Raw genomic sequence first — 19,202 nt, forward strand, 5'->3', positions numbered from 1 at the left:
GCGCCAGGAGCTAAATAAAGTTTACAAACGGCGCCCGGCGATGTTTAATGATTTATAACTGTGCATGTGGTGATTTACGTTTATAAAATGCACCCGTGCCGAATAACGTTTATGAAAATACTAAACATATTTATCTTATTTAAATAATTAAAACATTATTTAAAGTTTTATCCCTTACTGTTTGTAAAACATTATTATTCACAAAATAAAGCGATCAGTACGTAACGTAAATTGCAAAATATGTTTGTAAAACATTATTATTCACAAAATAAAGCGATCAGTACGTAACATAAATTGCAAAATATTTTTTGAATCCACAATTAGTAAAACATTATTATCCACATAATAAAGGGGGGTCTTAGGTTTAGGCACCAACAGGGGGGTCTTAGGTTTAGGCACCAATAGGGGGGTCTAGGGGTTAGGGGTAGGTACAGGGAGGGGTACTTAGGCAACAACAGGGGGGGTCTTAGGTTTAGGCACCAACAGGGGGGTCTTAGGTTTAGGCACCAACAGGGGGGTCTTAGGTTTAGGCATTAACAGGGGGGTCTTAGGTTTAGGCACCAACAGGGGGGTCTTAGGTTTAGGCACCAAGAGGGGGGTCTAGGGGTTAGGGGTAGGTACAGGGAGGGTTACTTAGGCACCAACAGGGGGGGGTCTTAGGTTTAGGCACCAACAGGGGGGTCTTAGGTTTAGGCACCAACAGGGGGGTCTTAGGTTTAGGCACCAACAGGGGGGTCTTAGGTTTAGGCACCAACAGGGGGGTCTTAGGTTTAGGCATTAACAGGGGGGTCTTAGGTTTAGGCACCAACAGGGGGGTCTTAGGTTTAGGCACCAAGAGGGGGGTCTAGGGGTTAGGGGTAGGTACAGGGAGGGTTACTTAGGCACCAACAGGGGGGGGTCTTAGGTTTAGGCACCAACAGGGGGGTCTTAGGTTTAGGCACCAACAGGGGGGTCTTAGGTTTAGGCACCAACAGGGGGGTCTTAGGTTTAGGCACCAATAGGGGGGTCTTAGGTTTAGGCACCAACAGGGGAGTCTAGGGGTTAGGGATAGGTACAGGTAGGGTTCTATGTAAGAGTAGGCTTAGGTATAGTTTTAGTAAAATTTTAGTAATAATTACTAATGTATTACAACACTTATTACGAACGTAGTTATATTTATATCATCTTTATAAACAATATTTTCAGATTTTATTATAAGAACAAACCATAAATGACGGTTATTCACAATAATATACAATTATAACAATTAAACATATATTATTGGTTTTTTTATAAACGTAATTATAAGTTTAACTTTTGAAACAGGGAAGATTAACGTTTTCACAATTTCCGATTTCATAAACATTATTTAATGATTTATAATTTTGTTAAACATTATTTGTAAACGAAATATAGCACACTATATTTATAAACCCTATTAATGATTAATTATTATTTAGAGTTTACACCCCGCGCCCTTTTTGTCCAGGCGCCCTTTTTGTACGTACGCAGACCTCACAGCGTGAAGCCAGCTAATGGAGCACAGCAGCCCGCTCAGTAAATGCGGTCCCTCACTCCTCACATTCCATCGGGGCTCGCTCTGGTCTGGCTGCCAGTGACCACTGACCAGGTCACTTAGAGTTCATTCATGCCTGTATACAGCAGGAGAGGCCGAGCCATTTAGTTTTCCTACTGCACTGTCTGTGCGAGAGGTGAGGGGCAGTTCCTTTACTGCTAAATGGAAAAAAAAAATCTGAATGGACTGCAGTCTGCCTCCATTTCCTGCCCCCATCCTGCCACCTTTGCCCAGCATTTTTCAAAAATGTCTGCACCTTGTAGCCTCTGCTTTCACCCACCACTAGTCCTACCATTCCTTGCCCAGAGGCACCATTGCTACAAGGGAAGCAGGAAATTTGGACGCATGAGGCAGGTGGACAAAAAGGGCGCCGCCATTCACTCCCATAATAAATTTCGTTTAAATCGGTGCCCAACAGGAAAAAAGGGCGCCGGAGAAAAATAACGTTTTAAAAGCGGCGCCCGGAGACTTTTAATGTTTTATAACTGTTTCTCATGATTACACATTATTTAATGATTTATAATTTTTAAAACATTATTTTTAAACGAAAAACAGTACAATATTTTTTAAAACATTACTTTTAAACGAAAAACCGTACAAATTTTTTTTTCCATTTTTAAACGAAAAACCGCACCATATTTTTTTAAAACGTTATTAATGCTTATCACAGGGGGTTCTTAGGTTTAGGCACCAACAGGGGGTTCTTAGGGTTAGGCACCAACAGGGGGGTCTTAGGGTTAGGCACCAACAGGGGGGTCTTAGGGTTAGGCACCAACAGGGGGGTCTTAGGGTTAGGCACCAACAGGGGGGTCTTAGGGTTAGGCACCAACAGGGGGGTCTAGGGGTTAGGGATAGGTACAGGGAGGGTTCTGTGTGAGAGTAGGGTTAGGAATAGCTTTAGTAAAATTCTTATTAATGTTTTATAAAACGTTATTATAAATTTCAATTTTTAAACAGGGAAGATTAACGTTTTTAAAATTGCCGATTTTATACACATTATTTAATGATTTATAACTTTATAAAACATTATTTTTAAACGAAATATAACACAATTTTTTTTAAACGTTATTCATGATTATCTTTTAAAACCCTGCGCCCTTTTTTCCCGGCGCCCTTTTTTAACGTACGCTGCTACAAGACCTCACTGATTTTTCTATACTGTATAGCAGGCGTACGTACAAAAAGGGCGCCTGGACAAAAAGGGCGCGGGGTGTAAACTCTAAATAATAATTAATCATTAATAGGGTTTATAAATATAGTGTGCTATATTTCGTTTACAAATAATGTTTAACAAAATTATAAATCATTAAATAATGTTTATGAAATCGGAAATTGTGAAAACGTTAATCTTCCCTGTTTCAAAAGTTAAACTTATAATTACGTTTATAAAAAAACCAATAATATATGTTTAATTGTTATAATTGTATATTATTGTGAATAACCGTCATTTATGGTTTGTTCTTATAATAAAATCTGAAAATATTGTTTATAAAGATGATATAAATATAACTACGTTCGTAATAAGTGTTGTAATACATTAGTAATTATTACTAAAATTTTACTAAAACTATACCTAAGCCTACTCTTACATAGAACCCTACCTGTACCTATCCCTAACCCCTAGACTCCCCTGTTGGTGCCTAAACCTAAGACCCCCCTATTGGTGCCTAAACCTAAGACCCCCCTGTTGGTGCCTAAACCTAAGACCCCCCTGTTGGTGCCTAAACCTAAGACCCCCCTGTTGGTGCCTAAACCTAAGACCCCCCCCCTGTTGGTGCCTAAGTAACCCTCCCTGTACCTACCCCTAACCCCTAGACCCCCCTCTTGGTGCCTAAACCTAAGACCCCCCTGTTGGTGCCTAAACCTAAGACCCCCCTGTTAATGCCTAAACCTAAGACCCCCCTGTTGGTGCCTAAACCTAAGACCCCCCTGTTGGTGCCTAAACCTAAGACCCCCCCTGTTGTTGCCTAAGTACCCCTCCCTGTACCTACCCCTAACCCCTAGACCCCCCTATTGGTGCCTAAACCTAAGACCCCCCTGTTGGTGCCTAAACCTAAGACCCCCCTTTATTATGTGGATAATAATGTTTTACTAATTGTGGATTCAAAAAATATTTTGCAATTTATGTTACGTACTGATCGCTTTATTTTGTGAATAATAATGTTTTACAAACAGTAAGGGATAAAACTTTAAATAATGTTTTAATTATTTAAATAAGATAAATATGTTTAGTATTTTCATAAACGTTATTCGGCACGGGTGCATTTTATAAACGTAAATCACCACAAGTTCAGTTATAAATCATTAAACATCGCCGGGCGCCGTTTGTAAACTTTATTTAGCTCCTGGCGCCGTTTATAAACTTTATTTAGCTCCGGCGCCCTTTTTTCCTACTCGGCGCCCATTAAACTCTATTTATTATGGGAGTGAATGGCGGCGCCCTTTTTGTCCACTAGCGGCATGCGCCCTTTTTTCCCAGCTCCGTATAGCAGATCTCCGCTGCTGCAGCACAGATAAATTTAGGTAAAGAACAGTATCTTCTGTGTCATCTGACAGGCAGCCATGCGCTGTAAACCTGCACAGGGCTGTGTAGCAGCGTGGCTTCATTTTATAACCAACGCTGATACACAGCTCTGGGTGTGCTCACAGCATTTAGTCGCCTTTCAGATGATGCAAAAGGGCTCACATGTCCCTGCTTTTACCAGTACTGCTGCAGGGAGATAATCAGAAGGGCACTATCTGCATGGAGTCTGTATGTTCTCCCTGTGTGTGTATGGGTTTATGCTGGGCACTCTAGTTTCCTCCCAAATCCCAAAAACATACAGATAAGTTCACTGGCTTCCCCCTAAATTAGCCATAGACTACAATACATACACTACACAATACACACATATGACTATGGTAGGAACTAGACTGAGCCACTTTAATGGACAGTTAAGTGACAAGACAATGGCCTCAATTCACTAAGCTTTATCAAACGTTTGATAATTTACCTCCTGGGTAAAATCTAATTTTGAATTCACTAAGTTGTTATAGAGTATAGATATATAAACATTCGATAAATATATAACACCTTAGTGAATTCAAAATTAGATTTTACACATGAGGTAAATTATCAAACGTTTGATAAAGTGTTTGATAAAGCTTAGTGAATTGAGGCCAATGTACGCTGTACAGCACTGCGGAATTTGTCTGAGCTATATAAATACTTAAAGAGGAACTCCAGTGAAAATAATGTAATAAAAAAAGTGTTTCATTTTTACAATAATTATGTATAAATGATTTAGTCAGTGTTTGCTCATTGTAAAATCTTTCCTCTCCCAGATTCACATTCTGACATGTATTACATGGTGACATTGTTACTGTGGGCAACTTATGTAGCTGTTTCTAGCTGTTCTGCTTTAACAGACAGCTGTAAACAGCCATTTCCTGTCTGTGAACATTGTTACATTGTGGCAGTTTGCCCAGAGTACCGTACGGTACCAGAGCCTCTTGTGGGAGGGGTTTCAGCACAAAATCAGTCATACAGCGCCCCCTGATGGTCTGTTTGTGAAAATCATTATATTTCTCATGTAAAAGTGGGTATCAGCTACTGATTGGGATAAAGTTCAATTCTTGGTCGGAGTTTCTCTTTAAGTAATAATAATAGTGGGCACTCACCACCAATGAGTAGGTAAGCAATATATGGGTGGGGGTGGTTTGAGGGTGAGACGGGGTAGTCAATACACCCATACATTTTCCCGTCGAACCCCACCCGGCTACTTTTTCATGCCACCCGGCTGGAAAAAAATTCTGGGGAGAACACTGGGTCTGTGATCTTTCATTTTCCAAAGACTATAGTCTGATGTGTGTATGCACCTTTAGTCACTAGTCTATATTTATAAAATCGGATGTGGGTATGTGTGTGTGTGTGTATGTGCCGCGATCACTTGAAAACGCCTTTGCCGATTTGAACAAAACTTGGTATACAGATCCCTTACTACCTGGGATGATATGTTCTGGGGGTCTCGCGGCCCCCCTGCACACGTGGGCGGAGCTACAAACAGCAAATCAGATTTCACCCATTCATGTCGATGGAAAAAATGGAAAAGGCTGCCATTCTCACAGTAATCAAGCCAGAGTCCCCACACTTGGCACAGTTGGTCACTTGGTGACTGAGGTTACAAATCCAGGAAAAGTGGGTGGAGCATTAAACAGCTAATCAAATTTCAGCCATTCATTTTTAATGTGAAAATGTAAACTGCAGCCACTCTGAGGCCTGGGATTCACTGCAAATCGCAAAACGCTATCGCAATCGCTAGCGTTTTTATTCAGAGTTTTGTAAGCAATTTCATGAGTGTTTTCCGGCGCTTTTGAGAGAGGTTTTAAAAAGTGTAAGCTTTTTGCCAGCGATTGTGTAGTGATTTGCGATTAGTGATTTTAATTCTGATTGGTCCTTTCAATGTATCAGAATTTTATTACAGCTTGCAATCGCACTCAAATCGCTATGTGTAGCGATTTATGAGTGATTTGCCAGCACTTTAATACATTACATTGAAGCGCAAATGCTCCCAAAATGCTGCATGTCCTGCGATTGCGATTTTGCTAATCGCAATCGCTACTTTGGAATTTGTTACATTTATTTACATTGGCAGAGCATTTAGGGAAAGCGCTAGCGATTTAAAGTGCTCCCTAAATGCTCAAAAAAATCACTCTAGTGGGTTCCAGCCCTTATGGTGTGTACACACTTGAAAGATTAATGAAAGATATCAGACCAGTTTTACCTCCTTCGATGTAGTATGAGAGCCATACTCTACACAGTCTATTCTATTGAGCTGAACTCCACATTCAAAAGATCAGTATCCGCTATCCAACTTACAGCATCTGAGGCTAATATAGCGCCGAAGACCATTAGCAGAGACAACGTAACACCTTGGTCAAACTTCAAAGAAATTGATGAAGAAGTCACATCAAGCATCCTCCTTCACCTCCGCCTAACTACCTGTGACCTGGATCTGGCCCAACACAGTTCATGTTGAATTGCCCCGACCTATTCGTACCGGTATTCCTCAAAATTGTTAACTGTTCCTTACAATCAGGGATATTTCCTGCTTTACTGAAGGAAGCAATCATCAGGCCTCTCCTCAAAAAACCCTCCCTGGACCCAGATGCAATGACCAGCTACAGACCTGTCTCTAACCTCCCCTTTCTGGGCAAGCTAATTGAAAAAGCTGTTTACCTCCAGCTAGAAGCCAAAATCCTACAAAACAACAGTTATGACCCATTCCAGTCTGGCTTCAGGAAACACCACAGCACTGAAACTGCCCTCATCCAAATATGCAACCACCTGCTCATGGCAAGAGACAGAGGAGAGTGCTCGATCCTCATACTACTAGACCTTTCTGCAGCCTTTGATACAGTTGACCATGACATCTTGATAAACAGGCTACAGGAATACTGCGGCATTGATGGCATAGTTCTTCAGTGGTTCCAATCCTTCTTGAGTGGCATAACCCACAAAGTGTCTATGGGGCCCTTCCTGTCCACCCCTGTATCACTTAAATATGGGGTGCCCCAGGGCTCAATCCTCTCTTCCCTGCTTTTCACAATTTACATGATACCGCTTGGAAAACGAATCCAAAAACATGGCCTGACATACCACTGCTATGCAGACGACACCCAACTATATCTTTCCTTCAAGCCTGGTGTGACAGACCCAACTCTAACTATAAACGCCTGCTTACGTGAACTACAGAAATGGATGAATGACAACTGGCTGAAACTAAATGCAGACAAAACTGAAGTCCTTCTGATTGGAGGGCAGAGCATGATAACAAAACAACTTAACTTGCAGTCTTCACCGCTGGGAATAGGAGGCACGGATCTACGCAGCTATAATCATGTGCGTAGCCTGGGAGTTCTAATTGATGGGGATTTAAACTTCAGAACTCAAATCTCTGCTGTGGTGAAATCATCCTATTTTCACCTGAAGAACATTGCAAAAATCAAGCACCTCATCCCCCCAGAAGATCTGCCAACCTTAGTCCATGCCTTCATCACATTCCGACTGGACTACTGTAATGCTCTCTACACTGGCCTTCCAAAAAAGGTCTTGTACCGCCTACAGCCGATACAGAATACTGCTGCCAGACTGCTAACCAACCAACCCTGTCACTGCCACATAACGCCAGTCCTGCACTCCCTTCACTGGCTACCTATAGAATGGAGGGTCCTATTCAAGATCGGCCTACTGACATTTAAATCCCTTAATAATCTAGGTCCTGGATACATGAAAGATATGTTGCAGCTAAGTAGATAAATACTTGCTCTACTTACATAACATATGTATTGCACTGTCCACGTTTTTATTTTAGTGATTTTTCTTCAGTAAAAAAAGAGAAAATCCTTCCTAGCATTTCCCATTTTAAAGAGACTCTGAAGCAAGAATAAATCTTGCTTCAGAGCTCATAGTTAGCAGGGGCACGTGTGCCCCTGCTAAATCGCCGCTATAGCGCCGCTAAACGGGGGTCCCTTCACCCCCAAACCCCTCACTGCGACACTTGGTCGCAGACTTGGTCGCTCCTGGAGGCAGGGCTAACGGCTGCAGCCCTGCCTCCAGTCGCGTCTATCAGCGGCGCATCGCCGCCTCTCCCCCGTCCCTCTCAGTGAAGGAAGACTGAGAGTGGGGGGAGAGGCGGAGATACGTGCTGACAGACGCGCATGGGGCAGGGCTGCGGCGGTTAGCCCTGTCCCAACCAGGAAGCGCTCCCCCGCTGAAACGAGGGGGTTTGGGGGTGAAGGGACCCCCGTTAAGCCGCGGGATAGCGGCGGTTTAGCAGGGGCACACGTGCCCCTGCTAGCTATGAGGTCTGAAGCGAGATTTATTCTCGCTTCAGACTCTCTTTAAGTGTGGTTATTTGGAAGCCAATCCTGATGTCATTTCTTCCCTTAGTCTCGCAACAATCTCAATAAATTTCTTCGCGCTCGCACACTGAATACAACTGTTTCCCACAACTTGCAAAGTGCTGGAATTGCATGCACGGCTCTGCTCCTGGGTTTTGGGGGTGTGTAGCAATCTAAGTGGAAAAGGAGCGCTCCATAGTGCATTACTGTATAAAAGTTTTTATTCGCAAAAACAAGTTCTACTTACAAGATAGAAGAAATAATGCGCATTTCAGCGGGCAGAACCCCGCTCTAACTCCCCTTGGCGATCTGTCCTTCCGCTTCTGTGGCCAGCAGTGCGTACTCCGTTGAACTGATGCTCGTCTCGCTAGAGGGTGGGCGGGGTCAGGTTTCTGGCGTGCCTACAGCGTCATTACACGTTTCGGCGCTCTGCGCCTTCGTCAGATGACGCTGGAGGCATTGGCACGCCCTATGTATCCACAGCCGTCACCTTGGTAACGGCGGCGGCTGCATACAGAGGATTCTATTATGTACGCTTAGCGCACATCTTAAAATTCATGCAGATAAATTTATTATGCACGCTTAATGTGCATCTGGGGGTCATGCAGTATAGCTGGTGGGAGAATTTTGCAACTTAAATATTTAGATACGCAATGCTCGCCAGCGTGCTTCAGACACCCCGCACATAAGAACAATATACTATAATTAATGAAAATGGTTAAAATTATACGTAAACTTTCGGAACATGATTCAATTAAGAGCATTTGGCTTACAACCACACAAATAGATCAAATTTAAACACTTCAATAAAATCAATTTTGGATCAAAATGATCACATCATTGCATAAATAGATTAGATCACATAAAAACGATTTCAATTATAAACAATAACATGATTACATAAGCATAAGTTAAATAAAACCACTGCAAATTCAGGTACACAAACCCAATTTTCAATAAAACGTTTGAAAATCTTGCACTGATGCGAGCTATATGAAGACTTTCGGTGGGCAAAAAATTCCCTGAAGGACCACTGGTATGGGTTAGATCACACCTACAGGGGCTGAGAGCTGTTCATACTCCTAAACCAAGAAAATGGAAACAACTGTATAGTTCCTATTTCATCCAACAAATGAACCAGTGCATGATTGGCATTCATGGTACACTCTATCTGATCTTATTGTTGTCCTATACAGTTGTAATCATATCAGACAAGAATACATGTATATACAAATATACACACATACATGTATATTTTTGGCGGAACATTTGCTTTATATATATATATAGAGAGAGAGTCTCCGTGGGTCTATACTGAATGGATTAGGGTACAATCTGTATTATGGTCTACGGCCGCACGGCCCACAGATCCATGGACAGTGGCAACCTAAGTACAGTACGACCTGAATGGGGACTGGAGAAGGTGGTGAATTAAGGGTACAGGCATCAGAAGAAGAAGAATCAGAATCAGAAGAATCAGAAACTTTATTTCGCCAAGCACGACTGGGTCGTGCCCGGAATTGGGCTTGGCACGTACAGGGTACTGATACACGATATACAGTGTTTACAGATACAGGACAGGGCATGCAGTAGGAACAGAACATTATACAGAATACAGAACATTTTATAACTTTTATGCAGAGGGAGACAATGTGGCATAATTACAATACAAAAAAACATCCGAAAGGTACGCTTGAGCTGAAGCGGCGTCTATGTGCAGGGTGCTTCAGTGCGTCATGGTATTGTGGGGTGGGGATGGGCATTTCCACGGAGAGAGTTCAGGAGGTTGACAGCCGAGGGAAATAAACTGTTCTTATGTCTAGAGGTCCTGGTGTAGATGGATCGGAACCGGAGCTTCCGGCACGAGGGGAGCCGATTAAAGAAGCGGTAGCCTGGGTGCGAGGGGTCGTTGGCGATCTTTAATGCTCTGGTGTTCAGCCTGGAGTGGTAGAGGAGGTCCAGAGTTGGAAGGGATCTCCCGATGATCCTCTCTGCAGATTTGAGCTTGTCGCTGGCGGAGGAGCTGGCGTACCAGACCAGGATGGACGAGCATAGGACGGATTCGATCGTGGCGGAGTAAAAATTTGTCAGGAGTTTTTGGGCCATACCGAACTTTTTCAGTTGGCGGAGAAAGAAAAGTCTCTGCTGGGCTTTCCTCTGTGTTGAGGCAGTGTTGGTGTTCCACCTCAGGTCATTGGAGATAGTTGTGCCCAGGAGGCGGACACTGGGGACTCTTTCCACTTCCATGCCATCAATGTGGATTGGAGGTGGGGAAGAGGCGCGCCTCCTGAAATCAACGATCATCTCCACCGTTTTTGCTGTGTTTAGGACCAAACCGTTCTCTCTGCACCAGCGGCATATGCTTTCGACCTGGTGGCGGTACGCCTTCTCATCGTTTTTGGTGATGAGACCTACAATGGTCGTGTCATCGGCAAATTTGATTACTTTTACCGAGTCTGACGTGGATTTGCAGTTGTTCATATACAGAGAGAACAGAAACGGCGACAGCACGCAGCCTTGTGGGGCCCCTGTGTTGGTGATCCTAGGTTGTGAGGAGATGGTGCCTAACCTGACGACCTGGGACCTGTTGGTGAGGAAGTCCGTGATCCACAGGCGAAGGATGGGGTGGACTCCTAGCGCAGCGAGATTGTCTTGAAGTATTTTAGAGCTGATGGTATTGAATGCTGAGCTGAAGTCCAGTAGGAGGATCCTGGCGTAGGAGTCCGGCCCCTCCAGGTGATCATATACGTGCTCCAAGCAGATGTTGATGGCGTCATCTGTGGACCTGTTCGCTCTGTACGCGAATTGGTGCGGGTCCAGCAGTCCCTCAGTAGAGTGCTTAAGGAGGGGTAGCACCATGCTTTCAAAAGCTTTCATGATCACGGATGTAAGTGCCACGGGCCTGAAGTTGTTGAGGTCGAGGATGCCCTGCTTTTTGGGGACAGGGATAATGGCAGACCTCTTGAAGCACGCGGGAACTTTGCCTTCCTGGAGGGACCTTGTGAAGATGGAAGAGAGGGTGGTAGCGAGCTGGCGAGCACAGGTTTTCAGGCAGGCTGGTGACACTCCGTCCGGGCCTGAGGCTTTCCTAGCATTTAACCTTAGCAAGTGTTTCAGTACATCCGCCTCCCTCACTGACGGTGGGGGTGAGTGAGGGCTCAGGGCTACAGTGGCAGATTGTGCAGGGGGCTGTGGGAGTCCTGCAAGTGCTGGCTGGTTCTCGAATCTGCAGTAGAAGTCGCTGAGACTCTCGGCAAGCTCAGTGCTCGGTGTGGCATGCTGAGGGGGGGGCTTGTAGTTGGTGGCAGCCTTCAGTCCTTTCCACACGGCTCGTGGGTCGTTTGAGGAGAGGTTCTGTTCCAGCTTTTCTGCGTAGCACTTCTTTGCGGACCTCAGCTCTCTGTTCAGGTCGTTTCTTGCCTTCTTGTATTCCTCCTGGTTGCCGGACTTATGTGCGGCTTCTTTGCTGCGCCGTAGTTGTCGTAGTCTTTTTGAGAACCACGGTTTATCGTTTGGATACAGTTTGAAGGTTTTAGTTGGGATACAGGAGTCCTCGCAGAAGCTAATGTACGAGGATACGTTGTCTGCCCACTCGTCCAGGTTAGGCGATTCCAGGGCCTTCCAGTCTGTGCAGTCAAAGCAGGCCTGAAGTTGAAGTTTGGCCTCACTTGACCACACTTTGGAGGACTTAGTGACAGGTTTTGAGGTTTCCAGGCGCCTTTTATAAGTAGGTACCAGGTGGATGATGCAGGGGTCTACATGAAAAGGGCGCCGGTAAAAAAGGGCGCCTGGTGGAGCCCATATATATACCAACTTCGGCTACAAAAAAGGCGCCTGGTGTAGCCCATATAAACTTCGGCTACAAAAAAGACGCTTGGTGTAGCCCATATAAAAACTTCGGCTACAAAAAAAACAAGGCGCCTGGTGTAGCCCATATAAAAACTTTGGCTACAAAAAAACTCCGGGATGTGTTAATTACTATTCCCCCTCCAGGTCGCCATGGATAGTGGGGGAATGAAATAATTCGGCTTCCAGCGCTTGTAGCCCATATACAAACTTCGGCTAGAAAAAAACTCCGGGATGTGTTAACTACTATTCCCCCTCCAGGTCGCCATGGATAGTGGGGGAATGAAATAATTCGGCTTACAGTGCTTGTAGCCCATATAAAAACTTTGGCTACAAAAAAAAGGTCAATAATATGGGCTACAGAGGGGCACCTTACTGTAGCCGAAAAAAATATGGGCTACAAAGGGGAGGCCGCTTGTAGCCGAAAACCTTGCAGCCGAAAAATATGGGCTACAAAGGGAAGCCCACTTGTAGCCTATATCAAAACTCGGGCGCCCTTTTCTACACCTTGTAGCCCATATTTCCAGAAATAACATTGATGTCTATGGCGGTGCCCTTTTCATACAGGCAGCTCGGGCGCCCTTTTCAACCGATCCCTGATGCAGTGGTCAGATGAGCCTAGGGCTGCCCACGGTGTCGCTTTATATGCTTCTTTCAGGGCCGTGTAGCAGTGGTCGAGGGTGTTGGCACTCCTGGTGGGGCAGGTGATGTGCTGATGGAAGCGGGGCAGCTCTTTGCGGAGGTTGGCCTTGTTAAAATCCCCCAAGATAATGAACAGCGAGTCCGGGAGTGCTGTCTCCCACTGCATGATGGTATCACTGAGATCACGCAGGGCAGCATTTACCTCTGCATCAGGAGGGATATACACACCCGCGAGGACGTAGGAGGAGAACTCCCTGGGCGAGTAGGTTGGCCTGCAATTGATGAGGAGGAGTTCAAGTTCTGGTGTGCATTTCTTGGCCAGTACAGAGGTGTTTGAGCACCAGGCGGAGCTGATGTAGAAGCAGATGCCGCCCCCTTTCTTTTTCCCAGAGAGGGTGCTGTGCCGGTCTGCACGGATGAGGCTGAAGCCTGGGAGCTGGAGGGCACTCTCAGGGATGTCGTCATGGAGCCACGTTTCAGTAAAGCAAAAGACTGGGGTGTTGTGACCGAGTTCCCTCTTTTCGCTGAGGAGTCTCAGCTCATCTAGCTTGTTAGGGAGGGAGCGGACATTTGCGAGGAGGACTGCGGGGATGGCTGACCGCAGGCCCCTCCTCTTCAGCCTCGCCCGGACACCTGATCGACAGCCCCTGCGGCGCTGGCTACCAGGAGGCCAGGGCGCAGAAGCAGTGATTACTTGGACCTGGCTCCAAACAGAGTTGTACAGGAGCCCATCCTCCGGGTGTGCGGCTGTGATATGTTCCCATTTGAGGAGCTGTGCTCTGGAGTAGGTGGTACGAGGGGGGAGGGGTAGCATTTGGGGCATGGAGAAAGGAAGAGATGGGAGGGATATTAGATTATGAGTATAGATGTGAACATACCTCATATGTATATGCACTACCTTAACTACAGTCTATTCTAAGGAATACTCACCACCTGCCACTAGAATAATTGTGGTGTGGGCGGCTGCTAGATATTGTGGGGGGAAGAGCTGCAAGGGGAGAAAGGAATGGGAAGAGAAAAACAGAGAAGGGAGAAACAACATATATATAGTTAATAACCCATGGTTGAGCATATAATACTGTGACTATTCAAAATCGGTCTATAAAAAGGTTGAAATTTCGAGACCCTCATTTAGCCCTTTGGGTGAGAGAGAATCCAACCTAAATATCCAAAATGTCTCTCTCTCACATAACCTCTTATATCTTTCTCCATGATGAAACTCTTTGGATATCGTTTCTAGACCCATAATCTGGAGTGAGTCCACACTGCCATTGTGGTGATCTTTAAAGTGTCGGGGAACACTGTGTTTATCACTTCTATCCAGAATGTTACGTTTGTGTTCCCCGAATCTCTGCCTAAGTGGTCTAGTGGTCCTACCCACATAGACTTTGGGGCAGCTGCATGATAACAGATATACCACATGATCTGTGCCGCAATTAATGAACTCCTTGATTGGGATTACTTGCCCATTCCCATCTGTGGTCTCTTTTGTTCTGTGCCTGAAGAAAGGGCAGCATCCACATCTTTTGATATGGCACTTGTAGTTCCCTGTAACCTTTGGGAACATACTAGGTCGAGCTATTTTTTTATCTTTTATATTACTAGGGGCTATGCGATTCTTTAAAGATTTTGCCTTTCTGAAAATAATCCCTGGTTTTGCGGGTATTAGATGTTTCAGCACAGGGTGCTGCCTTAATATGGGCCAATTCTGCAACACAATATTTTGGATTCTCTTAGACTCATCTGTGTAGGAAGTAATAAATGAGAGTTCGGGCTTATTCCTCTCAACAGGGACTTGATTGTGTTTGTCTGTACGTCTCGTTTTAAATTCATCACATACCGCCTGAACTTGTTCGGCTCTATAGCCTTTCTCAATGAATTTTTGGGTTAATAGCCGCCCCTGTATGTTATAATCACCATCTGACGTGCAGTTTCTTCTTAGCCTACAGAACTGACTTTTTGGGATGTTATTAATCCATTTGCGGTTATGGCAGCTGGAGGCATGTAAATAGGAATTGCCAGCAGTGGGCTTAAAATGTGTTTTTGTGCAGATAGACCCATTCTCAGAAAACAGTTCTAGATCTAAAAACACTAGACTTTCGCTTGATACAACGTGGGTAAATCCCAACCCAAATTCATTCATATTGCAATAGGAGACGAATTGTTCGAACCGCTCTTTAGTGCCTTCCCAAATTATTAATATATCATCGATATACCTTGTGTATAGTACCAGATTCTTTGCAAAGGGATTGGACGACCAGATATGCTGGCTTTCCCAATATGCCATGTACAGATTCGCGAAACTAGGGGCGAATCCGGCACCCATAGATGTCCCGCAAATCTGCAGATGTAGGCACGCCAGAAACCTGACCCCGCCCACCCTCTAGCGAGACGAGCATCAGTTCAACGGAGTACGCACTGCTGACCACAGAAGCGGAAGGACAGATCGCCAAGGGGAGTTAGAGCGGGGTTCTGCCCGCTGAAATGCGCATTATTTCTTCTATCTTGTAAGTAGAACTTGTTTTTGCGAATAAAAACTTTTATACAGTAATGCACTATGGAGCGCTCCTTTTCCACTTAGATTACTTCCCTTAGTCTACTCTGCTTGATTTGCCCGCCCTTCACTACAGAAAGTGCATTGTCTCAGCATGAGAAATATTGGCCAATCAGAGAGGAACAGAGGTGTGGGAGGGGAAAACAGGAGGGAAAGAGGCTTCAGCCAATCAGACTGCATTAGTTAAGTCTGAGGGGAAGTACAGAAGCAAAAAAAGGACAACCCAGCATGCTGTGCAACTTCCTTTTTGTGTACCAAATTTTGGGTGTACCAAATAAGAGTCAACTGGGGAATGATCATTTATCAACAAGAAAAGTAATAGTGATGTTAAGTTTTGGATTGCCTGGTTAGCCTCCTTATTACTTGTTTACCAGATAAAAATAAAAATAAACAATTGATTTTTGATTTTATGCACAACAGTTACACTTACTAACCAGTACACTATCCTGCCACTGAGAACAAGGGCAAGGCTCTTCAGCCAACACCTTCTCCTCATCATGAGTGTGACTGCCACAGAGCAGGCCTGGACCTACAAAGGCAGAAGCAGCTGGTACCACCAGAGATGAAAGACTTAGGCGTTTTTTTGTGGAACGTAACCGGAATGTATACTGTACAAACGGAATGGATGTGAAAGGATCCAAAGTTAACTTATAGACCCATTCACATGTGTCCGTTGGTACGGATATGTTCCATACGTTCCGGTCCCTGGATCTAAAAATTGCTGCAGGCCCTAATTTTCTGGACCGTTCTGTCCAGCGGAATGGATCTGGATAAAAAAATGCTGCACCATTGGGGGCAATGGAAAACGGAACGTTTCTACACACTAGTACAGAAACGGACCGTTCCACGGGGGATGGGGGGCATGTGCCGACGCAAATCTGAGCAACGGGTGGGTGAGGGAGGGTTTATACATACCTAATCTTCTGTAGCAGCCAGCGGTAGAGGCTTCCGTCTTCTTCTGCCTCATGTGACTAGTCACGACGCACTGTGTAGTCACAGCGGAAGAAGAGGAATTCTCTACCACCCGCTGCTACAGAACATTAGGTATGTATTTGCAGCAAAACTTGGGAGAAAACTGATCCGATCACTCATTGATCAAATCCATTTTCACTTCCATTCTGCAGTGTGCACAGAGTAGTGTTGGGCGAACAGTGTTCGCCACTGTTCGGGTTCTGCAGAACATCACCCTGTAATGTTCGAGTTCGGCCGAACACCTGATGGTGTTCGGCCAAACTGTTCGGCCATACGGCCGAACTAAGAGCGCATGGCCGAACGTTACCCCGAACGTTCGGCTAGCGCTGTGATTGGCCGAACGGGTCACGTGTAGTGTTGGGCGAACATCTAGATGTTCGGGTTCGGGCCGAACATGGTCGCGAACCGAACTCCGAACATAATGGAAGTCAATGGGGACCCGAACTTTCGTGCTTTGTAAAGCCTCCTTACATGCTACATACCCCAAATTTACAGGGTATGTGCACATTGGGAGTGGGTACAAGAGGAAAAAAATAGCAAAAAGAGCTTATAGTTTTTGAGAAAATCGATTTTAAAGTTTCAAAGGGAAAACTGTCTTTTAAATGCGGGAAATGTCTGTTTTCTTTGCACAGGTAACATGCTTTTTGTCGGCATGCAGTCATAAATGTAATACATATAAGGGGTTCCAGGAAAAGGGACCGGTAACGCTAACCCAGCAGCAGCACACGTGATGGAACAGGAGGAGGGTGGCGCAGGAGGAGAAGGCCACGCTTTGAGACACAACAACCCAGGCCTTGCATGAGGACAAGAAGCGTGCGGATAGCAATTTGCATTTTGTCGCCATGCAGTCATAAATGTAATACAGATGAGAGGTTCAATAAACAGGGACCGGAAACGCTAACCCATCACAGATGTTCATTGTTCATGTTACTTGGTTGGGGTCTGGGAGTGTTGCGTAGTCGTTTCCAATCCAGGATTGATTCATTTTAATTTGAGTCAGACGGTCTGCATTTTCTGTGGAGAGGCGGATACGCCGATCTGTGACGATGCCTCCAGCAGCACTGAAACAGCGTTCCGACATAACGCTGGCTGCCAGGCAAGCCAGCACCTCTATTGCGTACATTGCCAGTTTGTGCCAGGTGTCTAGCTTCGATACCCAATAGTTGAAGGGTGCAGATGGATTGTTCAACACAGCTATGCCATCTGACATGTAGTCCTTGACCATCTTCTCCAGGCGATCGGTGTTGGAGGTGGATCTGCACACTTGCTGTTCTGTGTGCTGCTGCATGGGTGTCAGAAAATTTTCCCACTCCAAGGACACTGCCGATACCATTCCCTTTTGGGCACTAGCTGCGGCTTGTGTTGTTTGCTGCCCTCCTGATCGTCCTGGGTTTGCGGAAGTCAGTCTGTCGGCGTACAACTGGCTAGAGGAGGGGGAGGATGTCAATCTCCTCTCTAAAGTCTCCACAAGGGCCTGCTGGTATTCTTCCATTTTGACCTGTCTGACTCTTTCTTCAAGCAGTAAAGAGGGATTTTGGGGAGGGGAAAATTCACCCATTACACCACCTTCACTAGGTAATTTTTACCCAACCGCCACAATTGTATCAAACAATTCCAAACGTGACAGAGTTGACGTGAAAAATGTAAGGATTATTTTATTGATTGCTCAGTGACTATACCAAAATGTAAAAAGCGTGTCAAAGCACAGCATATAAAAAACAGCGCTGTTGTACAAAAAGTGCGTCACACCTCCAACCAAACACTCCACGGAGACACACCACACGCATACGGGCCCACAGAGACTGTAGCAGGTCTCAAAACCTCAGGTCACAGGTCCATTGATGAAGAGCAAAGTTCCTCCTATTTGCGTAGCGAAGCAAGCAAAGCACTGCAAAGCAGTCCGCAGTTTGGAAGCACAGTCACTCAGGACTTGTTGATACTCACACCTCTGGCAGCTTAAGTGAGATCCGAGGCTTCAGGACTTTTAATACCTCTCTACAGGGGCCCCTGCATCTGTGTTGTATTGTCCCCCATCCACCGACAGGCTTCCCATCCGCGCCGACATCTCAAACAAGACTGTAGCAATGAGGTTTCCACTCAGGCTCTCGGCGTTCAGTCGTGCTCTGCGGTCGTCCTCCGCCTCTGCACTACTAGAAAAGAAAAGATTTCCTTTTCCGCTCGGTATAGCCTAGCAGGGCCAGCCGGTTTGGTTCCCACACGGGGTGGTCAGCATCAGGACTTGAGCCTGTCAACGGCGAGGAACGCTCCATGGTGCGCCAGATCGGCGGTGCAGCCGCAGCACAAGCCGCCTACTAGTTTCGACCAGCGTTTCCGGTCTTCCTCAGGGCGTGGCCTATTGTGTGGGGGCCAATCCTTTTACAGGTTCCTTTGGCTCCTCCTCTACTACGCTGGTCAGGTAAGTGTGACTGCTAACCTCATCCCACCGGAAAACATTCGTTTTTCCCATTAGTTCCACTGCAGTTCCTCTCACACTCGCCCATCATTATATGGACACACACATAGGTCCTATTTCACATTGAGTTTTTCTCGCCAGCAGCTAAACATACAGATCCGTGGCAGAGGGTAAGGAAAAAGGAAAAGGAGGAGAAAGAGAAAGAGAAGAGGGAGAGAAGGAAGGATGAGGATCGGAGGATGGAGGGGGGGGGAGAAGGGGGGGGGGGGTTTCAGCGAGAGAAGGGGATTATACAAGGGGGGGGAGGGGGGAGGAAGGGGGGGGCGGAAGATGGGGAA

The sequence above is a fragment of the Hyperolius riggenbachi genome, chromosome 2, assembly GCF_040937935.1.
Source record: "Hyperolius riggenbachi isolate aHypRig1 chromosome 2, aHypRig1.pri, whole genome shotgun sequence".
NCBI classification, from domain to species: Eukaryota; Metazoa; Chordata; class Amphibia; order Anura; family Hyperoliidae; genus Hyperolius; species Hyperolius riggenbachi.